We start from the raw sequence: 27,133 nt of genomic DNA, 5'->3' as shown, positions 1-27,133 counted from the left end.
CCACTGAAGTAGGGTGAGTGGCCTCTTATCTTTCAGGAATAATCCCGCTATACAAGTTGACTATAGTTACTTCTACATATAATAATTTCTTACTTTGAGAAGTATGACAGTTCTTACCTTATTTTGATCTTGAACAGTGTGTCTCACAATTACTTGAAGATGGTTAAGAGAATATTTTAAGTGTTTATTCTCTAGACTTGGAGGGAAGCACTGAATTCTTCCAGAAACATGTTGTACTGGAAGGGAAATACTGCTTTTTTGAGGAAAGAACATATTTTTTATTCATCACATTAAGAAAGTATGGCCTGTTACAGACTGCCAAAATGAAGCTGCTTCGGGTCTCTTTAGAGGTATGCTGTTTAAATTATGCATGCATCCTAAGAATCTGGAAGCTGCACCAAAGCTGCACTCCAGTGCTTAGGAATGGAGTGTGGCTTTGGCGCGACCTCCCGACTCTTAGGACTCATGCATCATTTAAATATCTTACCTCCAAAGAGACCCGAAGCAGCTTTATTTTGGCAGTCTGTAACAGGCCTATGATTCTGAGTTGCATTTAACACATTATTAAGCAGTTTTTAAGCTTCATGTTTAATATTTAGTTTTTGTGATGACAGCATATCTTTCTGTTTGAAAAACTCTGCCTTACTTCCACCCCTCTGTGCTTTAGTAGTCTGCTGGTTGACTGTACAATTACTCTAAATTTACCTAATGCTGATCTTAACAGGTGCTTATCTCACCCGCCCCCCCGCCCCCATATGAATGACTGATCTTACCTTGAATGACTGGTCTTCAGGCTGCTTATATCCACTTTATTTCATTCATACCTGTTGGTAGGTATAGAGGCCCTTCCCTGTCCACTGACATATACAGATTGTACCAATTTAAATTTTTTTATAGCAGCTAAAAGGCTTTTACCTCATGCTGGACTATTACAGTCACCTCTCTATTTTCGTGGATTTGAAGTCCACGGTCTCAATTACTCATGCAGGGGAGCGCCTTATTGGCTAAAATGCCACGCATGCCTGAAAATGTGTGGCCATTCAAGCCAATGGGGCTTCAATATATGCGAGTTTCAGTTTTCACGGGGGGGGGGGGTGAGTGGATCTGGAACGGATCCCCCGTGAAAATGGAGGGAGGACTGTAATATGTTTTGAAAGACATGGGCCAGGCACAGTGTTTGCCACATATAGCAGTCTTGGAAAGTTCAATGCTTACCAGAAGTACTGGGGCTGGAAAATCATTTTTGGCAAAGCTTCTTTTCAAATCAACAGACCTTCTTCCCAAGAGAAATGAAAGAGAAAGCCAATTAAACTTTATTGTATTAAAATTATATTTATTAATATGTACTTCATCCTATAGACTTAGAGAAGCTTTTATTAGTTATGCTACCCATAGTGTGTGATTGTGAGAAGCCAGAAGAGGGAGCAGTGTTTGGGGTGGCGCTGGCTGAAAGTGTGTATGTCTGTGCTTTCAAGATAAACTTGGGGAGGTTATGGAGTGCACCTGTGATGTTATAGAATTGGCTTGAGGGAAGACGGAGTAGGAAATGTATAGAAGAGTCTGGTAATGATAGAAATACTGGAAGATCGAAAGTCCCAAAGAAATTATTTTAAAGAGTTTAACATGCAGTCATTTTATTTTTAGAAAGATGAGTTTTGTTTCTATGTCTCTTTATTGCATTTTTAATTATTTATGCATTTCTATTGCCTCAGTGGCTATACTCTGCTTTGCATTTATTTATTGAAATAACTGAATTAAACATCTGTAGGAGATGAAATAACTGTGGTTAGATTACAGCATATTGAAAATAAGTAGGAGTTACCATGTGGACTGTTGAGGGGAAGCAGTGGTTTAGCCACATATTGTGATGATCTTTTTTTTTTTGGTTTAGTTATAGTGTAAAAAGCAAGTGGACTCATTCTCAGAGGATGGACTGCATGTGACCTATTCAGACTGTTCCTTGTTTGTTATGATCTTGCTGATTCAGTCTTTGAGCTGTATTAACTGTCATAGGTGGTTACGTTCTTCCATCTCCTCTGAGGCAGTGGCAGCTGTTCTCAGACAATCTGTCAGTCATTTACCTCTCTAAACAGATGTTTTTTGCTATGGTAAATGAATCTGGAGCAGGCAACCCAGTGCGTGGGCTTGTTTTGGTATGCAGTCCTTGCAAATTTCAGCAGTACAAAGCCCTAGTAACTTTCTTGTACAAAAGACTGTTTCCTACACTCTTTACTTCTGCTATGAATTGTCTCCCTCTCATCACAGTGGAGTGGATGCTGGAGACACAGTGTGAGCATTCTGGACACTTTCCATGGCATCACCTTTTCTGTTATGGTTTATTCAGGAACCATATGGTAGGAGCCAATAGCATGGGGCCTTTTATCCAGTCATTAGCTGACAGCTTGGAAGACAGTGGTATGGTGGCCAAGTCGTGCTATAAGCCCTTTTCATTTAGTTTTCAGATTCAGATATTAGCAGGAGCAGGTGCTAGAGCTGCTTGGGTCCATATTAGAAGGAATGCAAGATATAAATATAAAAAATAGCAAGGAACTGTTGCAAAGCAGCTTCTGTACTTTGGAAGATAAAAGTGAATAGAATCAAAGGCTGTTCTTGCACAGCAGTACAACTGTGATGGAACATGATTGGGAGAAGATGGTTTTGAGAGTTACTGATGCCAAGTAACAGAGTCTTTAGATTAGAATTTGTATCTTAGGTATTACTAGGAAGGCAGTAAGAACTGCTGAAAAGTCTGGAGGTCAGTTGGCAAAGTGCTGCAAGTTGTACATCCTGTCAACAGGTGGAGTAATGCATTTAGACAGCAGTCCGACTTCTTGGTATGTACTTTATGAAGGCAGCTCTTATGCAGAGCACACTGTAGGCTGGTACATGGGATTTTGAGGTTAGATTGGTATATGTCATCAGTGTGCAGTTAATGTGACAAACTGGCCTGACCACTTTCTTAGCTGTTGGAAGCTTTGGTCATATGTGAACTCCATTTGCTAACTAGGGTATGGTAGTACTTCCAGACAGTATGTTTAAATGATCAAGGAAGGTCAGAATCTTTTAATGACTAACAAGTGCTCAGTGACTGTTCACAGATTTCTGAATGTTAGAATTGGTGAACCAGGTTTAGATATGAACAGTAGAGCTAGCTGTTTTCAGTATGCTGTTGTTACTCTGCTCTAGGTTGCAATATTATCCCAGCAATCCCATGTATAGCTTGAACAAGGAAAAGGACCAAAATAAAATAAAATAATCACCAAAACTCCCAAAGAGAGTCCTTCGGTTACATTGATATCCTATAGTGTGGGGATTAGCAGAAGAAATCAATGTATTAATGAACACCCAATCACTTGTTTGTCCAGCAGATGCCACACTTAGCAATGCAGTTATTGAATGGGCAGTTGCAGGCTTCAGATGAAGTGAAATATGTACTGTAGTTGGAGTGTTGGCTGTCTCTGTGTCTGCTATCTCTGTGTCAGATTAGTTTTTCTTAACTTGATTTAAAAGTTTGAGACATTGCTTGTTTGTGAAGTGTATCTGCCAGAAGTAGAGTTAATGAAGGCTAAATGAATGCTGACCCTATATCATGTTTTACACATTGGTCATGTGTCAGAGGTGTTCTAATCTTTGAGTGGACTTGGTTACTGTATATACTTGACTATAAGTCGAGAAAGTTTTGCCCCAAAATGGCATCCAAAATCGCAGGTCGACTTATCTACGGGGTAATGCGGTATTTTGGCCAAGCCTCTCCCCAGCCAGGCTAACTCTGCAAGAGATAGCCAAGCTGGGGAGGCGCTGGGAAAGGTGCCCGATTGCCCCACAGACCCCCCTTGGCTTGGCTCCCTCTGACGGGAAAAGCCCAGCGAGGGAGACGATTGTGCACCCTGCAGCCTCTCTTCAGCCAGGCTTTCCCCAGAGAAGGGGCCTGGCTGAGGCGACTGCCTTCCCCAAAAGCCTCTCTTCGGCGAGGCCCCTTCTCTGGAGAAGGAGCCCTGCCGAAGAGACGCCGGGGAGGGTGGTCGCCTTCCCCAAAGCCTCTCCTGGGTGAGGCCCTTTCCTCAGTGAAGGGGCCTGGCTGAGGAGACGCCAAGGAGAGGGCGCGCGATCGCCCAAAAGCCTCTCCCTGGCTATGTTTCTTTTGCGAGGAAAGCCCAGTGAGGGAGACGCCGAGGAGGGCACACCCTCAACGTATCCACGGGTCATAGAAAAATCCATATTTTTGGCCCAAAAAGTTGACCTCGACTTATACATGAGGTCGATTTGTACATGAGTATATATAGTAATTATATTACGTAACACACATAGATATTAATTACCTTCTAGCTGGCTCTTTTTATTGGTATCCCTAGTCTCATTTTTTTATTGGAAGGACAGATCCAATAAACCTATTAAAAAGACTGTATGCCTCTCCCAAATGGTTTGATCTGAAACAAGATAGACCAATTATGTGATTTGGTGCAGATAGATTTTCTGGTATAGCCAGGAAACTTTGGTCCCAGGTAAATTGATAATGAAAGTATTTTGTAAATGGATACAGAATAAAGTGAAACAAGGCCATATGGCTGTTTCAAAGCAATAGAGAGTGTGAAACTTAATTTTCTTCAGTGAGTGCTGTATGAAAGACAGTGCCATTTGTTTACAGTTGACTTTACCATATGTCTATTTGTTTCATCTCAGGGTAATTTAGCTTTGGAAATATTTCTATATAAATGTAAGCTACTTAATGTAATGGTGCTAGTGCAGGGGTCGGCAACCTCCGGCCCGCGGGCCGGATGTGGCCCGCGAAGGCCTGGCCACTGGCCCCTGGCTGCTGCTGTTGCTGCCGCGGCCGCCCGTTGCGGCTTTTCGCCGCTCTGGGCGCCGCCATTTGGGACCCTCCAGGAGGGCGCAGCCATTTTGGGCGGCAAAATCTGCGGGCCCATAGCGGCCATTGGGGCTATGGGCATGCCATTTTTTCACCAAAATGGCGGCGAAGTCTCGGCCATTTTGGCCGAAATGGGGCGCCCAGAGGGCTGGGCGGTGCAGCAGGCGGCGGGTCTAGGAGGGTGCGCTTCTGGGGACCTCCAGGAGGGCTCCCATGGAGGCAGGGGGCCTTGGGCCTTCCAGAAGGGCTCTCGGGCGGCAGGGGCCTCTGGGGGGCTGGTGCTGTCTCTGGGGCCCTCCAGGAGGGCTCTGAGGGCGGCAGGGGGCCTCTGGGAGGCCCGGTGCCATTGCTGGGGCCCTCCAGGGGGTCCTCCAGCGCTGGCAGCCCCCCCCCAGCTTTTTTGCCGGTCTCTGACGGGTCCTGGGGCCCTGTCAGGGGCCTGCAAAAATGGGGAGTCCTGGCCCCCGGAGGGTGGAAGCTCCGCCCCTGGCATGCGGCCCCGCCCCCGGAGGGTGGAAGCTCCACCCCCGGCACACAGCCCCGCCCAGGAGGGTGGAAGCTCCACTCCCGGCACGTGGCCCTGCCCCGGAGGGTGGAAGCTCCACCCCTGGCACGTGGCCCCGCCCCGGAGGGTGGAAGCTCCACCCCTGGCACGTGGCCCCGCCCCGGAGGGTGGAAGCTCCACCCCCCGGCTTTGGCCCCCCAGTCGCCTGAGGGACAGCAACCCGGCTCCCGGCTCAAAAAGGTTGCCTACCCCTGTGCTAGTGCATGAGAAGAAAGTATTGGTAGACTGTTAAGCTTTTGATAATATTCTGCACTGTACCTATATTAATTCTTCTCTAGTTGTGTTTACTCATATATGCATTCTGCTAAATTCAGTAGGATTAACACCTAAGTAGGTACATGAATAGGATTTTACTTTAGTATTGTTGGAGAATAAGATTGTCCAGAATCTCTTTGGGGCTTTATACTTGTGTAATGGACAATTGTACATGTGGCTGGACATTTGGCAAGCATTTTCATAGATTCACAATAGTCCATGGTGCTCCTCACCAGTCGTGATGCCTAACTTTCTTGCAGAGTAGTGCCAGTGCAGTGTTTTTTGTGTTGGCTCCTAGTAGGATCTTGGCCAGTCTGTAATTTGCTTTCATGTTGTACGGTTAGTGCAGGAGTATAACACTGCATTTTTATTTGAGAGTGAGGTTGGATAACTATGACCTCCAGATCTTCTTGGATTGCATTTCCCATAATCCTTTCCAATGGATCCTTTCTGATCTTAGAATCTAAGCAGGATCAGATCTGATTAGTACTTGGATGGGAGACCGCCAATGAATACCAGGTACTGTAGGCTTTATTTCAGAGGGAGGAACTGGTAAAATCATTTTTGAATATTCCCTGCCTAAGAAAACCCTATGAAATTCATGGGGTCATCATAACTCAACAGGTGACTTGAAGGTGCTCCCCCCCACACAGTAAAGATGAATGTTGTAAGCTAAAAAACAAATTGAGTTGCAGATGCTAGTAGACTATTAATTGCTTGTCAGTTAAACGTTTGGTGGATGTGTGTGCATAACAATCTGTTCTTTAACTTTATTTATTAGTTACATTTTTGTCCTGCTTTTTGTACAGTGAGCTCAGAGTGGTGTGTATAGCTTCCTTCCTTCCCATTTTATCCTCGTAATGACCCTGTGGGGTATGCCAGGCTGAGAAAGTGACCCAGTTTTATGGTCCAGTGAGAACTTCAGTGTTGAATCCCAGCACAGCATTCTTGCTGTTGCGCCACACTGGTTTTCAATATAGCAGGCTGTACTACAAACACTAGCAAAAGGTTTTAAAAGTTGCTTCATTAAATAGCAATAATTGCCAGAAATTTTTTAGCACTAAAAGATGTCATAGCAAATTATCATATTCAACTCCAGTCTAAAGTAGGGGTGATGACATCACAGTTTTTATTTGCCTCCCTTTGTCCAGGCTGCAGGAAAACTTCCCTTTTCCCTCTCTGAATCGCTCCTCAAGAATATAGGCCTGTATGTAGTTAAGGTCAAAGCAAACTATGGTGGAAGGGAAAATAAAGTAGAAGAGAAGGGTCAGTTGGAATAGACGTGGGGATAGGAGGGCCATGAATTGGAGGACAGAGTTGGATATTGGGTGGAAGAGCATGCTGGTGATGGGTAGCAGCAAGAGAGTTGGTACGCAAACAGGAAAGGAGGGCAACAAGTCTCATAGTTCACTTGGTGAAAGGACAAGCTGGCTGGTTGATTAGCAGTCCAAAGGTTGAGAGCCAAGGTATCAGTAGGAGGCAGGGAACCAAGATCGACAGGAAGCTCTCAGAAGAGTAATCTGGATTCAGGAACAGGGCTGAGTCTCTGAGTTGGCTTGAATGTCTCTCATGGAGTGGGCAAGTGATGTTTCTAGATGCTGTAGAGCATTTACTACCTGTCTTATCTAGGGAGATTGATTGTGCAGTGCAAACAGCTGGGGCCAGTCCAACAGAGCTGCAAGTTTGCTGAGCCTTTCCCCAAACACTGCAGTCCTGCTAGTTTGTCTGAAGGAGGCCCAACAAATATCAACAATACTTTTTGATATCCAACAATACCAGATGGAGTGCTTGTGCCCAGAGTTGTTACCAGCTCTTTCAGCATACTCCGTTTTTGTTCTTGCCTTTCCCCCAGTAGTCAGCATTCCACATACCCTTTTCATGCTTCTATTCTGTTGGACCTTTTTTGGGTATTCCCTCTTAGGACTTGGTTTTTGTTTGTTTGTTTGTTTTTTTGTTCTCCAAGCCTTGCAGTTTTCCAAAACTTGATGAAACCGTTCTAGTGCTTAGTTAGGTTATTTCAACTGCAGTCAAAATAATAGAATTGCTTTTAGTATACATGATATCCTGATATAGAAATCTGTAGATCAAAAGTTCAAAGTAGGAATAAATGGAGGGAGAAGAAAGAGCAGAAGATTGGGCATCTCATATATTTTCAGCTGGACTTTGAACTCAGCTGAGGAGACTGTACATGCCAAAAATGCTTGTCACAAAGATGCAGAAGGAAGTTATCCGAAAAAAGGCTTTTTCTATAATATACTCTGTAAGAGTGTAGCTTGATTGGCTAAGTGTTGAAGAGAGCAGTGACACTACTTTTGACACTATTTTTATAGCACTATTGGATAACTGGTAATTGAGATTCTTCTGTGTTGTGTTTTCAGTGGATTTGCATTTGAACTTTAGTGTTATGCCATAGTTATACTCAGTTTTCTATATTTTAATGACTAAGCTATCAGGGTACTTTTTTGCTGAGGGATTAAATGTAAATAATAATTTGCCAATCTAAATGGATGATCTGAAAAACTGTTTATTAGTCACATTTCCACATATACCTATTTTAAATGGTGTGGATGGGGTTTTGAAACAATCCCCGGTGTGGTCATCTGGAGGCAGTTCTGCCTTTTTACAAGTAGCCAAACATTTTGCTGTCTAAAGCAAAGGAAAAATTGCTTTCTCTAAAATTTCCGGATACAGAAGCTGATTGCATTGGCAACTAAAATTACTTCAATACTAACCCTAGGAAAGAATCCTGCATGCTTTGAAGGTACAGGACATGTGTGGCAGTACAGTTCTGTTCTCCAGATACCTCACTACCACTCATCTGCTCCTGCTGTATCAGGTGTTCGCCTCAATTATTCTAATAGTAGTAGTAGTAGTAGTAGTAGTAGTAATAATAATAATAATAATAATAATATTTATCTATATTCCCTCCTTTCCCTGCAGATTGAGGTGGGATTACAACAATAAAAACAATTACAAGATTAATTGTACTACAATGTCATATAAAATACACTCAATAAAACAATATACCATTACCAATACAATGTATTGACTAAACCATCATTTAAAATACATATCATTACAAACAGAGGTGGAGTACAGTGGTACCTCGGGATACGAATTACCCAGCTTACGAATTTTTTCGGGATACGAATAAATCCCATAGGGATTTATTGTTTCGGGTTACGAACGTTTTTTCGGGTTACGAAAAAACGCCGGCGCTGTTTTAAATGGAGCCGCGGCGGAGCCGCGGCTTTTTTTCCCATTAGTGCCTATGGCAATTCGGGTTACGAAGGTTTTTCGGGTTACGAAATTAGCCGCGGAACGAATTAATTTCGTAACCCGAGGGAGCACTGTATTTCTAACTCTCTTAAAACAGATTGGGCGGATAGGCCTGCCTGAAGAGATCCATCTTAAGTGCCTTCTTAAAGGCATCTAAGGTGGTAATAAGACGGATCTCCTCTGGCAAGTTGTTCCACAGTTTGGGGGCTACGGCAGTAAATGCCCTGTGGAAATTTGTTATTAACCTGGTCTTAGCATATTCCAATAGTAGACTCAAGTGGCAGTTTGCAAGTTGAATGATACTCCTACATTCTTCCCTATGTTAGGCTAGTGGGCCAATCCTATACTTGTATTTTGCTTAGAGGGGCTTACGTCTACATTAGGTTAGTCAATGAAATTGGTCTTGGGGCTAGCCCCTCTGTTTCTGTACTCATAGTTTCTGTAAAATTTCAAGTGGGACTATTTTGTGGTTTGTAGCTATTATTTTAAATAAAATTCTAGCAACTGCCCCTGCTTCAATGAAATTTTTAGACCATGAATTAAAGAGCAAGATTCTTGTCCTCAGTTTGATATCTGTTAAACAAAATTATTACAGAACAAGAGTAACCAGCTTGTAGCTTGGCATGGTATCAGATGAGATCATGCACCATACACAGTTTGTGAGCCAAGCTATTGGCATCAATTCTGTTCCATAGCAGAATGTAAATATTACCATGTGAGAGTTATCTCTGCCTGCAGTATTTATTTTCCAGTATTCCCTCTAGGTTTTGAGTAAAATGTTACTGATTTTACTCAAAGGGACAAAGTTTCCTAGGAGGAGCAGAAGAACAAGGCCAGAAGAGTTGAGAAGAAAAAAATTGGGAGTGCTTCCCTTCCAGGAAAGAACCTTTCACTGAGATGATGTATTGGAATATAGCTGAATAAAATGTTTGTCTTCTGAACTAGTCTCTAGGGCATCCTTGTTTAATATTTAAGTTAATTTTATATAATTTATATACTTTTGTCAGACCTTCTAATGTTGTTTTGTTTAGAATGACTTACTGTACCTACATTTTCTTTGAAGATTTTTTTTTAGCGGGGATGGGAGCTGATAGCTAACCTGTGTTCCAGTCTTAACCTTCTTGATGTGTTGGAGTACAACCCCCATCATTTCCATTCAGTATGGCATGTACTGTCTGGGGATTATGAGAGTTATATTTTAAAACATTTTGGGAACCTCCAGACCGCTTGCAAGCAACCCTCAGATGTATTTATATTAAAATAAGCATGGTATCCATGTGTCTTTCATGCCACTAGAGGGTGCCTTTCTCAAACCTTAAACAGAATTACAGAATCTCGTTCTGCTTTTTTCTTCACTTAAGATAATTTGAAAAGGCTTCACATAGTCCATCTTTCTACATCCATGAATCCCCTCTGTGTAGCAGGAGCAGCAACTGTGTAATGATTGTATGGAGGCTGGACTTCATGCAATATAGAGTAGATTACTGGTTCATAACCTTTTCTGGGTCATGGACTCCTTTGGGAGTCTGATAAAAGCTATTGATTCCCCACTTGAAGAAAAAAAATGGAACATTTTGAATGCTGTCCATTTTATTTTATTGGAAATCCTAATGTGGGGACAGTAATAATGGTATATTTTCTACTGTATGGTGCATGCTGTATAATACTACATTTGTTTGGAATGAAACAGTATCTTAACAATATCATTTGATGTTAAAAATACATTTTTTCCAAATGAAGACTGGGTAATATAATGGAAATCAAAGGATAAAAATACATTTTTTGCATCAAAATCTCTGATCATCAAAATCTCTTGAAGCCAGTTTAGAGATTTTGATGATCGGAGATTTTGATGCAAAAAATGTATTCTTATCCTTTAATTTCCATTCTATTACTGGGGGGAAATGAAGACTGTCTATGGTCCACCACTGGACTGGATATTCCTTCTAAACAGGTTATCTCTGAAAGTAATCTAACATTTTTTATATCTCTCATACCTGGCTGACTAGATCAGCTGAACATTGGAATCTTCTTTGAGTCCCATATTGGGAGAAAGGCAGAGTATAGATCAAAGAACTAAATTTGATTTTAAACTTCATCTTGATGAAAATGAATGATAAAACCGGTAGGGGCCAAAATGAAAATAGGCTAAACTTCTTTGGGCCACAGATAGGTTTTAATTAAATACTAATTAATTAGCCCAATTTAAAAAAAGGGCTGAAAACGTATCTTTTCAAACAGGCATACCCCCAATAGCCCTGTTGTGATCCCTCTCCCCCTCACCGTTGTTACAATTGCTGCTAGCTTGGAATTGTTATTGTTGTTGTTTTATATAATGTTTTATATAATGTAATTGTAAATTTCTGACAATGTTTTTATTGTAAATTGTATGTTGTTGGATTGCAAAATCCACCATTGTAACCCGCCTTGATCTCTGGAAAGGCGGGCTAGAAATAAAGCTTTTATTATTATTTATTTATTAATAGTGTTAATTAGAATTAATGTTTAATTCCATTCTCCTCCTGTGCCCGGCTCTCTCCTCTTGAGAAAGCTGAGTGGTGGCAGAGCCTTGCCTTTCCTCCACCACCACCACCTGGCTTTTTCCTCTGAAATAGGCTGAGTGACAGAGGAGCCTTGAGGGGTGAGCATTTGCCCCTCTTCCTTGTCCACCGCCTGGCCTTCTCAGGAGAAAGCCAGGTGGATGAGGAGCCTTGCAAGGTGAGCATTTGCCTGTCCTCCTCCTTCCTCCAGCACCTGGCTGTCTTGGGAGAAACCCAAGCAGTGGAGGAGCCTGGCAGGGTGAGTGTTTGTCCTCCTCCATCACCGCCTGGACTTTTCCTTAGGGGAAAGGAGGGCAGTGGCAGAGCCTTGCAGGACAAGTGTTGGCCTGTCCTTTTCCTGCGCCAACTGGCCTTTTCCTTGGGAGAAAGCCAGGCAGCAGAGGATCCTTGAGGGGCAAGCATTTGCCTGTCCTCCTCCTCCATCACCACCACCTGGCCTTCTCAAGAGAAAACCACACAGGGAGGAACTAATCAGTAGAGGAGCCTAGCAGGGCAAGTGTTTGCTCTTCCTTCTCCTCCTCTGTATGACCCTCTCTTGAGGTCTTTCTGAGCAGCGGAGGAGCCTTGAAATCATTCTACATCCTTATGGGCCACCTGAAATCCTTTGGAGGGCTGCATATGGCCTCTGGGCCATATGTTGTGTAGGCCTGATCTAGACAAAGTTATTCAACAGGAGGCTCAGAGCATTACATGGGATTGAGTTTGCGTTACATGGGATTGAATTCCTCTTGGTGATTCAGGTTTATATTTTTGTCTACTGCCAGATCTAGACCTGATCTTAGATGCCCAGGTTTTAGTGCTGGCCGGGAATGGGTTTACACAGTTAAAGCTGGCATGGTAATGACACTTTCTCTTGGATCTGATCATGGAGACAGATGTTTTGATTGCATCACAATTTGACTGCTGTAGTATGTTTTACATAGATCTACATTTGAAAAAGTTTTAGAATGGTCTTGTGATGAATCATAGAGTTGGAAGAGACCACAAGGACCATCCAGTCCAACCCCCTGCCATTCAGGGATACACAGTCAAAGCACTCCCAACAGATGGCCATCCAGCCTCTGTTTGAAAACCCCCAAAGAAAGAGACTCCACCTCTCTCTGTGGAAGTGTGTTCCACTGTTGAACAGCTCTTACTGTCAGGAAGTTTCTCCTAATGTTGAGGTGGAATCTCTTTTCCTGTAGTTTGAATCCATTGCTCCGGGTCCTAGTTTCTGGAGCAGCAGAAAACAAGCTTGCTCCATCCTCAATATGACACCCCTTCAAATATGTAAACAGGGCTATCATATCACCTCTTAACCGTCTCTTCTCCAGGCTAAACATATGAGACCAGTCATTATTTTGGTGGCCTTCTTTTTGACTCTCCAGCCACATCCTTTTTGTATCGTGTTGCCCAGAACTGAATACAATATTCCAGGTGAGTCCTGACCAAAGCAGAATAGAGGAATGCACAGTGTTATAATCAAACTGCTAACTGAAACCAGCTACAAGAATCGGAAACCTATTTGTTAAAAACAGCATTACTGTCTGCTGATCGACTGGTTTTCAGTCTACTTCTCAGCAAAATTTAAAATGTTAATCATGATTCTGTATAACTTGAGACAGCATTCTTTCAAATATTGTATATTAGGGTAGTACAATGTTTCAACAGATTTGGAAAAATACCACTATGTTCAAGAGAAGTCAAGCATTGCAAAGGTTGAGATAGCATCCTTAGAAGTAGAAACCTCAAAAGTATAAGACCAAGTTAGAACTCAAAGGTATATGAACTAATTCAATATAAGTTTAAACTGATTGTAGGGCAGGTGAACAAAGAGACAAATGATATAAAGGACAAATAATTTTTAAAAGCCCAGTAGAGGCAGATAACTAGCCTTAGAGGCTGTAGGCCAATTAGATAATAGTACAGTTGGCCTTCCATTTTCGTGAGGGATCCATTCCGGACCCCTCCCCTCCACGAAAGTGGAGGCTTGTGCTTATTGAAGCCGCATAGGCTTGAATGGAGCATGACCCCATGTGTGCACGCTATTGCAAATAGTGGAGGTCACCCATCCGCGTATATTCAAGGGTGCGGATCTCAGACATGTGCCTTAGGAGGGGCGACTGTAATCTGAAAGGTTCTGTCAAGATGGAAGACTAGTTGCAAAGAAGCTGGATTAATTCTTTGCATGTCTTTCTGCTTTAGATGTGCTGCATGCTTAATTCAAGTAGGACATTAAAAAAAATTATGTAGTACAAATGAAAATTTATAGGACTGAATTATAGATTAAAAATTATTAAAGCACCTATTCCAGACACATATAATTGAGAGTTGTTAATAAATTTAGACATGACATTTTTGAATTTACAGTAAAAATGAAACTTTTCACTGGATTTAGCTTCTTTGCCCATTGAAGAGTTAAATCTAGAGAGAGCAAGGGAATTAGACTTGATTAATTGATTTCATTTTGTGAGCTTCCTTGGGTTCCACTTTGGGAGAAGGGTGGTATAATAAATAAATAAATTAAAAATAAAAATTGTTAGGCTAAAGCTTTTCACAGTAAATTAGCAAAATGTGTGATTAAAATTAGAATTATTTGTAAGCATAGAACAAATAGAACTTGGAGGACCGCCTCTCCCCATACAATCCGCCCCACACTCTCAGATCGGGTGAGAGACATCTTTTAAGAGTTCCAGATGCTAGATATGTTTCATCTCGGAGGGCCTTTTCTGTTGCAGCCCCACAGCTCTGGAACTCCCTCCCCAATGAGCTCCGTACATCCACCTCCCTTGATGTCTTCAAGAAGAACCTGAAGACTTATTTATTCCGCCAGGCTTTCCCCCCGTGAGCCTTGTTGTTATGCTCTTCCCCTTCACAATGTTTTGCTGTATTCCATTCTACACAGCCACTTGTATGGATGATGTTGTTTGTAATTGTTTTTATTGCTATTCTTGTAATACTGTTGAGGTGTGGGGTTGTGATGTTTTTATCTGTTTTTATCCTTGTTGTACAACGCTGTGATCTTTGGAACAGCGGTATAGAAATAAATTATTATTATTGTTGTTATTATTATTATTATTATTAATCTTGCAGAGGAAAAATCAGCATGGTTTTTGTTAGTGTGGTTGTGCAGTCAGCGTCTGGCACCAGATTTTTTACCTTCGGAGATGCAGACAGCTGCTTGTAAGCTGGAGAAACACCTCTCCCCTTCAGTGTCAGTGAAAAAACACTGCAGAAAGATGTCTCACGAAAGAGGCTTTTATTCTTCAGAAGTTCCACTATACACAATGCTATCATACAACTCCAACACCGTCCACCATCCACCATCACAAAAACCCACTGCGACCCACACTGTGACTTGAGGCACTCTCCTTTTATAGCCAGGGCTCCATGTGGCCTTTCGACTGGTTTAGATCTTACTTGTCAGGCAGATCTTTTGCAGTGGTCACAGGCGGTCAGACTTCGCCCTCTGTTCCCTTATCCATTGGAGTGCCCCAGGGCTCTGTTCTGGGTCCCCTTCTGTTTTCTCTCTACACACTGTCCTTAGGTAAACTCATTAACTCTTTTGGTTTTTTCTACCATCTGTACGCCGATGACACCCAGTTGTATCTTTCCACCTTTCTCCAAGGCTTGAACAGCAAGTTTCGTCTTATCTCATAGCTGTCTCGCAGTGGATGTGCCATCGGTGTTTGAAGCTCAACATGTCCAAAATGGAGCTTCTTGTCTTTCCTCCTAAGTCCACCCTCCAACACTCCTTTTCTGTCTCTGTGGACAACATTTCTATTCAACCAGTGCAGCAAGCCTGCACTCTTGGTTTTATCTTTGATTCTTCTCTGTCGTGTATCGCTCAGATCCAGACCACAGCCAAGGCTTGTAGATTCTTCTTATACAATATGGCCAAAATCCGACCATATCTCTCTGCCTCTACTGCCAAGATCCTGGTCCATGCCCTAGTGGTATCACGACTTGATTACTGTAACATCCTCTTGGCTGGGCTTCCTCTTTCCCACCTCTGACCTTTAATTTCTGTCTAGCATTCAGCTGCACGCATTATCACTTCTGCCCACCACTGTGACCATATCTCTCCTTTGTTGGCATCCCTTCACTGGCTCCCCCTCCCTTTCCGTATTCAGTATAAGCTGCTGCTGTTGACATTCAAAGCCCTGCGTGGGCTGGCCCCTCCTTACTTATCAGACCTTATTTCTCCTCACCTTCCCACTCGGGCCCTCTGCTCTGGTAGTCAGGGTTGGCTGTCCCAGCCCAGGATTTTCTCTGGCCCATCTAGGATTCGACCCTTTTAACTTGCTGCCCCTCACTCCTGGAATCTTCTTCCCCCGTGAGCAAGGGCCATCATTTCTTTAACCAGCTTCAAAACGGAGTTGAAGACCATCCTGTTCAGAGAAGCGTTCCCAGGCATTGCGTGATTATCATTTGCTATTTGATGTTCTTTTGTTGCCTGTTTATCGTACCATTTCCTGTATTGCTATGTATTTTATATGTATTATCCTATTATCTCTTAGATTGTATGCCATAGGCAGGTTTACTCTTATATATTTGTTTTATGTACAGCGCTGTGCAAATCTACAGCGCTATATAAATAATAATAATAATAATAATAATAATAATAATAATAATTTTGGCCCTGCCTCTTCCTCCTGTTTCACAATGATCTCTGTCTCCTGTCCAGGGGGACTTTGCACTTTTGCAGCACTTTACTGCACTTGGTGACCATCATCTCTGATGTCACATCCCATGACGCAGCACTGGTGGAATATGCCTTGTCATCATGGCTGACAGTGACCCTTTGTTGTCCGGTCACTATTTAATACCACATTGTACATTTTCTCAGGACTCTATATCCCAACAGCTTTAACTGAGTGAAGTGTGACCTATCAGCTTTGTAATATTCAAACATACCTTCATTGCCGGTAATAATAATAATAATGGTGGTGGTGGTGGTGGTGATGATGTATTTCCATTCATAATAGTTTTACTGTATTTGTATGCAGTTGTAATCTTATATAACTGGGAAATACATATGATAGATCAGTTGATATGATTCCAAAATGACTAGATGTTTGGGAAATGATCTGTCCTCATGAAGTCATGATGATGTCTTTCTGCTAGACACCTAATGCCTTCGAGAAGGCTGAAATATAGTTGTCATTAGAAGCTGTTGTGTCCTAGTTCTGCAGTCCAGCAAGTGCCATGGACAGATTTTGAGCTCAGTTTATCTTGGATAGTACCAACATGGGGTGGCTTTAGATAATAAAAGGGATTTTCTTATAATTATTATTGTTTTTAAGAGGCCTCAAAACAGTCTTGTAAATTCCTAAAGTAAGGCTAACAGTGACAGGTATGATGGAAAGTTTATTTTATCCATATATAGGTCATACATATTTTTCTCTCTCTGTTGGCTTACTTACACATATATGGATGGGTGGTAAGTGGGGCATCTAGGTATAACTAAATGTTCACTGGAACACTGCAAATTTCAGACAGACGTGTAAACATGTATGTGTATATATTTATTTGTGGAAGATACTACAGCTGTTGAGCTTAATACAGTATCTGTATGTTGTATCACGCTGTAAATTGGATGGGCAGCTACAATGGGCCTGTGGGCCAGTTTTGTTTTGTTTAGCTTTAGGAGCATCTAGGAGTTGTGCAAACGGCCCCTCATGCTCCCCAACCCAGAAGTGGCTGGAAATCTATTTACATTTGAAAAAATGGTTTCATTAAAATAACGCAGGGTGAACCTTTTTAAAAGGTAAATGGTTTCTTCTGCAGTTTTCAACTGTAAAATGTACAGTGTGCGGATGCGCTATACACGGTTTTTAGCATATGTTGAAAGCCGTGTGGGAGCGTGCAGGGCGGCGCATCCCATTGTGACTAATGGGGTGTGTGCTCGTGGCGTGCGCACGCTGCCACGCCGCCGCATGCACGAGCCCCATTCAGTTAAATGGGGCATGAGCATGTGCGGTCTTTGTTTTATGTGGGGGAGTCCGGAACGGATCCCCCGCGTAAAGCATAGGCGGACTGTACTTGCATGGCTGTGAGGTTTATGGTGCAAAACACACTGCAGAAATAATCCTGTTTGAACACTGCCCTGGCTCAGTGCTAGGAAATCTTGGAAATTATCATTTATTATGGCACCAGAGCTCTCAGACAGAGAAGAATTCCCTAGTATTGAATCCGGGCAGTTAAAGTGGTCTCAAATGGGATTATTTCTGCAGTGTGCTTTGGACTTTATCTCTTAACATTTGTCTCAGCATTATACTGTCTCCTTCATTTTTATTTTTCAGTCTAGCATTATATTTCCATCCTAAGTAAGGAGGAGGGGGAGCACACTTTGAAGTAACATAATACTTGTAGATAGTACAAAATAATGAAAATGATAGTTTCATGTAGAATGGGAGTGAGGATTTCATAGAATAATAGAGTTGGAAGAGACCACAAGAGCCATCTAGTCGAACCCCCTGCCATGCAGGAAATCTCAATCAAAGCATCCCCAACAGATGGCTATCCAGCCTCTGTTTAAAGACCTCTAAGGAAGGAGACTCCACTACACTCCGAGGGAGTGTGTTCCACTGTCAAACAGCCCTTACTGTCAGGAAGTTCTTCCTAATGTTGAGGTGGAATCTCTTTTCCTGGAGCTTGCATCCATTGTTCCAGGTCCTAGTCTCTGGAGCAGCAGAAAACAAGCTTGCTCCCTCCTCAATATGACATCCCTTCAAATATTTAAACAGGACTATCGTATCACCTCTTAACCTTCTCTTCTCCAGGCTAAACATCCCCAGCTCCCAGAGTCGTTCCTCATAGGGCAAGGTTTCCAGAAACCTTTTGTTTGCCCTCCTTGGACAAGTCCAGTTTCTCCACTCCTTTTAAAATTGTGGCACCAGAACTGGACACAGTATTCCAGGTGGGACCTGACCAAAGCAGAAGATGGCAAACTTACTCCTTGATCTAGACACTATACTTCTATGGACGCAGCCTGAAATCGCATTGGCCTTTTTAGCTGCCGCACACGTGTGACTCATGTTCAGCTTGTGGTCTACTTGGTCTCCCAGATCCCTTTCACATGTAGTTTCGTTCAGCCAGGTTGTCACCCATCCTATACTGTGCATTTAATTTTCTGCCCTAAGTGCAGTACCTTACATTTCTTGTATTGAAATTCATTTTGTTAGCTTTGGCCCAGCTTTCTACTATTAAGTCATTTTGAACTTTGATCCTGTCCTCTGGGTTAGCTACTCCTCCTAGTTTGGCGTCATCTGCAAATTTGATAAGTATGGCTCCAATTCTGTCATCCAAGTCATGATAAAGAAAATAGATATAAAGGCATCACTGAAACCTGGTGGGACAAGTCTCATGATTGGAATGTGGAATAGGAGGGTATAACCTTTTTAAGAGAAATAGGCAAACAGGAAAGGAGAGGAATAGCACTATATGTCAGAGATATTTACACCAGTGAAGAGATCCAGGACATCAATCATGGAAGCCAGGTGGAGAGCATCTGGATAGAATCAAAGGGAGGGAAACAACAAGGATGTTATGGCGGGAGTCTACTACAGATCCCAAGTCAGATGGAGGAATTGGATGATGCCTTTCTAGAACATATGACCACACGTCAGAAAAGAGAGATGTATGATGGAGGGCGACTTCAACTACCCTGATATTTGTTGGAAGTCAAACTCAGCCAGATCCTCAAGGTCTAGCAAATTCCTCACGTCCTGGAAGACTATTCATGGTCCAAAAGGTGGAAGAGGCAACAAGGGGTCAGCTATTTGGATCTGATCCTAACCAACAAGGATGACTTGGGTAATGGGGTGCAAGTGGTGGGATCCTTAGGTGGAAGTGACCATGTTCTCCTGAGTTTGTTATACAATGAGAGGAGAAGCCAGGCAAGTCAAACACGCATTCTAGACTTTAGGAGAGCGGTTTCAGTAAACTTAGAGAAGTATTGAGGGTGATCCCATGGTCAGAAATACTAAAAAGAGAAGAGTTCAGACCGGATGGGAGTTTTCAAAAAGAGATACTGAAGGACAAATTTCAAACAGTTCCAGTGAGAAAGAAAAATGGGAGGTGTCTCAAGAACCAGGATGGATGACTAAGGAACTTTCAACCGACTAAGTTTGAAATAGAACAGGATAGGAAATGGAAAAGGGGGGAAATCACAAAAAAGGAATCAAAGAAATAGCAGGCATGTGCAGGGGTAAAATCAGAAAAGCTAAAGCGCAGATGAACGCCCTTCTAGAGAGGTTAGAGAACAACAAAAGGGCTTTTTTGGATATGTCCCAGCAAAAGGAAGAAGAAGGAAACGATAGGGCCACGCTTGAGAAGATGGCAAAATGCTAACAGAAGACAGAAAAGTCAGAATTACTCAACACTTCTTTGCCTCATCTTCTCAGAAAAGGCAAGAGTGCTCAACCTGAAGATAATGAGGCAAGGACAGAACAGGGGAATTTCAGCACAGAATAAGTAAAGAGACAGTAGAGGAAACCTTGTTAATCTAAATAATATAAGTCTCCGGGACCAGATGAACTCCATCCAAGGGTATAAAAGAACTGGCAAATGTAATATCGGAGCCATTGGCAATAATCTTTGACAACTCCTGAGAACAGAAGAAGAAGCCCAGCAGACTGGAGAGGCAAACCCCCATCTTCAAAAAGGGGAAAAAAGAGGATCTCAACAATTATCGTCCGTTAGTCTGACATCAATACCAGGAAAGATTCTAGAGCAGATCATTAAACAGAGAGTCTGTGAACATCTAGAAAGCAATCCATAATCACAAAAAGTCAACATGGGTTCAGAGAAAACAAGTCATGCCAGACAAATCTGATCTCTTTCTTGAAAATTACCACTTGGTAGATGAAGGAATGCTGTGGATATAGTATATCTTGATTTCAGTAAGGCCTTTGACAAGGTTCCCCATGATATTCTTGCAAACAAGCTTGTAAAATGTGGGCTAGACAAAGGAACTGTTAATGGATAGTAATGGTTGACCGGCCGAACCCAAGGGTGCTCAACAATGGCTCTTTTCCTCCTGGAGGAAGTGACCAGTGGGGTCCCACAGGGTTCTATCCTGGGCCCAGTTTATTCAACATCTTATCAATGACCTGGATGACAGAATTGGGAGCACACTTACAAATTTGCAGATGCACCAAATTAGGAGGAATAGTTAATACTCCAGAGACAGGACCAACATTCAAAATGATCGGAATAGACTAGAAGCTGGGCCAAAGCTAACAAAATGAAATTCAACACAGAGAAATGTAAGGTACTGCACTTAGGGCAGAAAAAAGAAATGCACAATATAGGATGGGAGACACATTGCTGAATGAAAGTACATGTGAAAGAGATCTAGGAGTCCAAGTAGACCATAATTGAACATGAGTCAACAGTGTGATGCGGCAGCTAAAAGGCCAAGGCAATTCTAGGCTGCATCAATAAAAGTAAGTGTCTAGATCAAGAGAAGTAATGTGTCACGTATTCTGCTCTGGTCAGGCCCCACCTGGAATATTGTGTCCAGTTTGGCACCACAATTCAGAAAGGACATTGAGAAACTGGAGCGTGTCCAGAGGAGGGCGACTAAATGGTGAAAGGTCTGGAAACCTTGCCCTATGAGGAACGACTCTGGGAGCGGGGGATGTTTAGCCTGGAGAAGAGAAGGTTAAGAGGTGATACGATAGTCCTGTTTAAATATTTGAAAGGATGTCACATTGAGGAGGGAGCAAGCTTGTTTTCTGCTGCTCCAGAGAACAGGACCCGGAACAATGGATGCAAGCTCCAGGAAAAGAGATTCCACCTCAACATTAGGAAGAACTTCCTGACAGTAAGGGCTGTTTGACAGTGGAACACACTTCCCCGGAGTGTAGTGGAGTCTCCTTCCTTGGAGGTCTTTAAGCAGAGGCTAGATGGCCATCTGTTGGGGATGCTTTGATTTGGATTTCCTGCATGGCAGGGGGTTGGACTGGATGGCCCTTGTGGTCTCTTCCAACTCTATGATTCTATGTTGAATAGCACTGGACCCAGGACAGAACCCTGTGGGACCCCACTGGTCACTTCTCTCCAGGATGAAAAGGAGCCATTGTTGAGCACCCTTTGGGTTCGGTCAGTCAACCAATTACAAATCCATGCAACAGTTACTTTGTCAAGCTCACATTTCACTAGCTTGTTTGCAAGAATGCCATGGGGAACTTTGTCAAAGGCCTTACTGAAATCAAGATACACTATCTACCAAGCTGGTAATTTTATAAAAAACAAAACAAAACAAAACAAAAAAGAGATTGGATTTTTCTGACATGACTTGTTTGTCTGAAACCCATATTGACCTTTTGTGATTATGGAATTGCCTTCTAGATGTTCACAGACTCTCTGTTTAATGATCTGCTCCAGAATCTTTCCTGGTATTGATGTCAGACTAACTGGATGATAATTGTTGGGATCCTCTTTTTCCCCCTTTTTGAAGATGGGGACAACATTTGCCCTCCTCCTGTCTTCTGGGATTTCTCCTGTTCTCCAGGAGTTCTCAGAGATTATTGTTAATGGCTCCGATATTACATTTGCCAGTTCTTTTAATACCCTTGGATGTTCATTTAGATTAACCAGATATTCCTGTACTATGTCTTTACTGAATTTCTCCACATCTGTCCTCTGCTCCATTATCCTCAGGTTGAACACCCTTTTCCTTTTCTAAGAAGACTGAGGCAAAGAAGGTGTTGAGTAATTTTGCCTTTTCTCTGTCCCCTGTTCGCATTTTGCCATCTCTGTGCAGTGGCCCTACTGTTTCCTCCTTCTTCCTTTCGCTGAGGACATATCCAAGAAACCCCTTTTTGTTGTTCTTTATTTCTCTAGCAAGCCTGAGTTCATTCTGTGCTTTAGCTTTTCTGACTTTACCCCTGCAAATGCCTGCTATTTCTTTGAATTCCTTTTTTGTGATTTCCCCCTTTTTCCATTTCTTATACATGTTCCGTTTAAAACTTAGCTCAGTTGAAAGTTTCTTAGTCATCCATCCTGGTTTCTTGAGACATCTCCCATTTTTCTTCCTCATTGGAATTGTTTGAAATTGTGCCTTCAGTATCTCCCTTTTGAGAAACTCCCATCCGTCTTGAACTTGCTTCTCTTTTAGTATTCCTGAGCATGGGATCACCCCCGTATTTCTCTAAGTTTACTAAAATCAGCTTTCCTAAAGTCTAGAATGCATGTCTGAGTATGCCTGGCTTCTCCTTTCCATTGTATAACAAACTCCAGGAGTACATGATCACTCCCACCTAAGGATCCCACCACTTGCACTCCATTAACTAGGTCATCCCTGTTGGTTAGGACCAGATCTAAAATAGCTGATCCCCTTGTTGCCTCTTCCACCTTTTGATAGATATTGTTTGTGCTTTGCCCAGTATCTATTTACTAGCCCATCTGAAAGAAAGGAAAATGTGTAGCTTTCTGTATATTTTTTAACTGTTACTTCCATCAACTCTAGCCAGTAACACCTGTCTGATTATGGACTCTGTATCTAAAATGATAAATGCAGCTTTGCTTTTTTGCATATTGAAAGCACTTATGATGTTGTAAGACTTTTTTTTTTAAAAAAAAACTTTATGTAAAAACAAGTTTTAGTTTTGCCACCAGCTTTTGTAGGCTATATTTCAGAGGCAAATCTACATTTGAGTATTCTTTGCTTAAGAAAACCAGACTAAATTCATGAGGTTGACATAAATCAACATGAAGGTATGCACATGCAGCCTCTAAGGTGGCCTTTTAAAAATAAGGTAGACATAGGTTGTCTATAGAAGGTTAAAAGTTAATGGAAGAAACAATAGCTGAAAGTTTTTAAAAAATTGTGCAAACTTTGTAGTTAGACAAATTACAGTCTGGAAATAAAACCAACTGTTGCATTATGCTGCTAGGAGTTTTCTTTTGTATATAGGTCTTATGCCTACATAGAAAATATTTATATTGTTCAAATAAAAATGAATAGGATAGAAAAACAATATGAGAATTTATTGGGCTATTTGCAGTTGACAGAATCTTCTGAAGACATTCAGTAACATGTTTAAGCAAGGAATATATGTGTTACTGTATGTCAAAAGATTTGAAGGATAGCTTCTGTGCAAATTATGGGTTTGTTTAACTGTAAAGAGCTTGGTGCCACTTTATTTCTGTTGTTTCTCTTTGCTCTCATCGTACTGCTCACTCTCTTTGTCCACCATGTGCAATCTCAATTTTACTTCTTTGTAATATTAGAGAATTTGTAACACAGCGAGTCTCTATGTTGTGATAACTCTACTTAATCTTAGTTTTGATTGCTATCAATAAAAACAGTGTCATGAAGTGGCCATTGAGCCTTGGTTGTATTTGTGGGCCTTCAAGTTGTTTCCGACTTTTAGTGACCTGAAAGCAAACTTATCACAGGGGGTTTCTTGGCAAGATTTTTTTCAGAGAGAGTTCGCTTTTGTCTTCTTCTGAGGTTGAGAGAGTGTAATTTTCCCATGGTCACCCAGTGGATTTCTGAATGGGGATTCAAACCCTGATATCCAATCTTAGTCCAACATTCAACCCACTATATCATGCTGGCTCTGTAAGGCGTCTGCAGCTATTGGCTGCATGTGATATGCTATTTACACATTACTTGCTCTCACACATATTCACTCTTCTTTCAGAAAGTACTGATCTGTACAACAATTTGGGTCTCATCAAAGATGGCAAATAACAGAAATATGATTGAAAACTGACAAGGAAGGAATGGTTCACATTTTGAAACTCTGCCAACAATCCATATACTTAAAAAAAATGGTTCTGTATGCAGTGAAGTGCTGCAAATGGTCCTTTGTCCACCCCCAGTTGTATTACAGCATTGCTGATGGAAGAAAGACAGGCCTGTAGTCTTCCAATTCTTTCCTTCTTGTCTCATCCTTCTGTTCAAGAGTTCTCTTTGAGCAAGCTTTTCTGCACCCACTGTAGCTTCCTATTTTAGGAACACTGATGCTACTGCTGTTCCACTACTTCTGCCCTTTTACTTTGATTTCTTTTGTTGCTTGGTGGGAGAAGATTTATCCTTGCTCCTCCCTCACTTTCCTAATGACTAATAGAGGACATTATGTTGATTCTTTATCAATTCTGCTGTGTTCTCATCTAATTGGGAGAGGAGAAGGTCTTAATAACAAAACTACTCCTTGTTTTAGATTTGGTTACTCAGTATATACCCGAGTTAAAATGCATATATGTTTCAGAACAACATATCAAGATCCCATATTTTCAGAACACCTTCTAAGCACATTAATTATTAGATTTGTGAATTGTAGGTTCCCTTTTCTACTGAGAACAGCCCCTTTTCCAATCTTAGACTGTGGAGATAAGAAGCAGCTAAACAACCCAATATATGCTGGTAACAAATATTGTAATGAAGCCTGTGGCCATATCTGTACAGCTGAACTTGGATTTCATGGTGTATGAAAAATATTTCCTACTCCCTGAAGAACATGAAACTGAGAGTCGGGGGGAGGTTTATGCTTATGCAAAGAGGGTTAGACATTGCCAACTAAGAGGTGGAAGTGCTCACTGTTGTACCTCCAGCAATAGTAGTGAGTATGTGTTTTTGAATGAGTATGTTCTCAGACCAGTAGGATCTTGAAAGTTTGTTTCAATGTATAAATTGCACAACAGTAAAAGCACTACAAGACTATTGAAGCTGATGGGATCTGAAAAATACCTTCAACAGAAGGTCTGCCTAAATTAAAAATTGACTTCTCTAATCAAATATTAAGTAACTTAATGCAGGAGTTGGGTACATTATCCTTTGCGGGGTGCGATGGGGTATTTTCAGCTGGAGGCATCTTGATATCTTTCAATCTCTTCTGAGGAAAGAGGAACCATGCCCCAAACAGAAAATATTACATCTGTCATTATGGTGATGGTGTTGGTAGTCACCAATCAACATGTTGTCAAGGTGGCTTTGTAAGCTACAGCTGATGAACAACAATAATAAAACATATTAAAGAGGCAGCATAATGCATGGCAGGGGGTTGGACTGGATGGCCTTTGGGGTCTCTTCCACCTCTACGATTCTATGATTCCATGCTATGCTTTCTGGCAGACAAAAACAACATCAGCCATAATTTATACATAGTGTCCAGATTTGTTATATTGAGCCCAGGTAAGTAAAAAGTTCTTCCCGTGGTTCAAGAAAGCCTATTAAACAAGGGCCATGGGAGCCCCTCTGGCAAGGCTATTCTACTGGCATTGTGGATCATCAAACCTTTTTTTAATTGAACGTATAGCATCATATTTTACTAGATGTAATCACAGAACAGTAAACCTAATTTCTCAGCATACCGGATGAAAGGATACATATCTTCGCCCTTTAATATGGTGCTAATTTGATACTTTGAAGAAATGTAAAGCGGATAGGTTAAAGAGAAACAGTTAGAAATAGTTAGAATTTTGCATCTATTTTGCTCCTCTGTCTGTTTATAAAAGCTGCACAGAGTAGCTTTAAATATCCACTTAATGTGCCGTGTTGATTTAGTTATTTGCTCATTGTTACAAAGCTTTGGGCTGGGAAAAATTCCAGCTCTGGGATTCAATTACCTGGAGACCTTAAACCCAGCAGGGTCCTAAGGCAGAAAGAGGGAGGCCTCTATGGCTTGACATGACAAGTTTAACTGGAAAAGTGATTACTTTGGTTTTCTTCAGTTCAGCCATTCTGGTCTGTTGAATAACTAATGTGCATTCTAATTATTTTTCTGTATGCTCACTTAACTGATTGCTCCAGAATTCAAAGTGATATAACTGACCCCATTTATTTTTTATTCAGACAAAGGTGGAATGAATAGGAAAGATTATCTTACAGAATGCACACACATCCTTCCTCCCTTAAAATAGCAACTAAAACAGATAATTCTTTCTAATGGTAGAACTTTAAAAATAAAATAAAACTGGAGGTGTTCTTCACTGTGAATATCTGAATGGTTTAACATCTAAAAGGTTGATCTATATTCTGTACAAGTACTGCTCTTAACTACTCTCAGAGGAGCCTATTCCTTGTGTTTCTGTTATCTAAGGCCCAAAATAGATGGCACAAAAGCGCCGTTTTAGGGCTGATCCATGGGCATGGTTTTCCGATGATACATGTCCCCAGATTGGGCTGAAGTTGGCTGCAGCCACCTAAGGTAGCCCAAACCTGACCACAAACAAAATGGAAAAAAAAGCGCCCCTTGCTGGCAGTCTGGTGCAGACCGCAATGGCGGCTGGCCTTTGGACTGCAGCGCTTGATCTCCACAGTCCTGTACTGCTCAGGGTGTCAGAGGTCACTCCAAGCCACTTGTCTGCTTGAGGCCTAAGTTTCCCTTATGGATTTGTAAGAATGCAAGTCCAAGATTGGCTCTTATGCAAGAATGCGGTGTATAGTACTATGAGGGCTGGGAACTCTTCTGCATCTCTGTGCCATCAGTGCAACTGAAGAAATGGATTGTGCTAAAAAAGATTGTGCTAAAATCAATTAGGCTTGTTACAGACAGGCCACAATAAAGCTGCTTCGAGTCACTTTGGAGGTATGGTATTTCAATGATGCATGCGTCCTAAGAGTCCAAAAGCCGCACCAAAGCTACACTCCAGTCGTTAGAACTGGTG

The 27,133-nt window shown here is 41.8% G+C and overlaps 2 protein-coding genes across 6 annotated transcripts in view; both read left to right on the top strand.

Moving 5' to 3' along the window:
- Positions 1-27,133, top strand: part of AMBRA1 (autophagy and beclin 1 regulator 1) — a 346,870-nt gene that overhangs the window by 43,859 nt on the left and 275,878 nt on the right.
- Positions 1-27,133, top strand: part of CKAP5 (cytoskeleton associated protein 5) — a 537,335-nt gene that overhangs the window by 323,693 nt on the left and 186,509 nt on the right. The gene's annotated exons all lie outside the window — the stretch shown is intronic.

Source organism: Sceloporus undulatus, chromosome 1, assembly GCF_019175285.1.
Source record: "Sceloporus undulatus isolate JIND9_A2432 ecotype Alabama chromosome 1, SceUnd_v1.1, whole genome shotgun sequence".
NCBI classification, from domain to species: domain Eukaryota; kingdom Metazoa; phylum Chordata; class Lepidosauria; order Squamata; family Phrynosomatidae; genus Sceloporus; species Sceloporus undulatus.
Note: the sequence above shows the minus strand (reverse complement) of the source record. Positions and strands in the feature narration are given on the sequence as shown.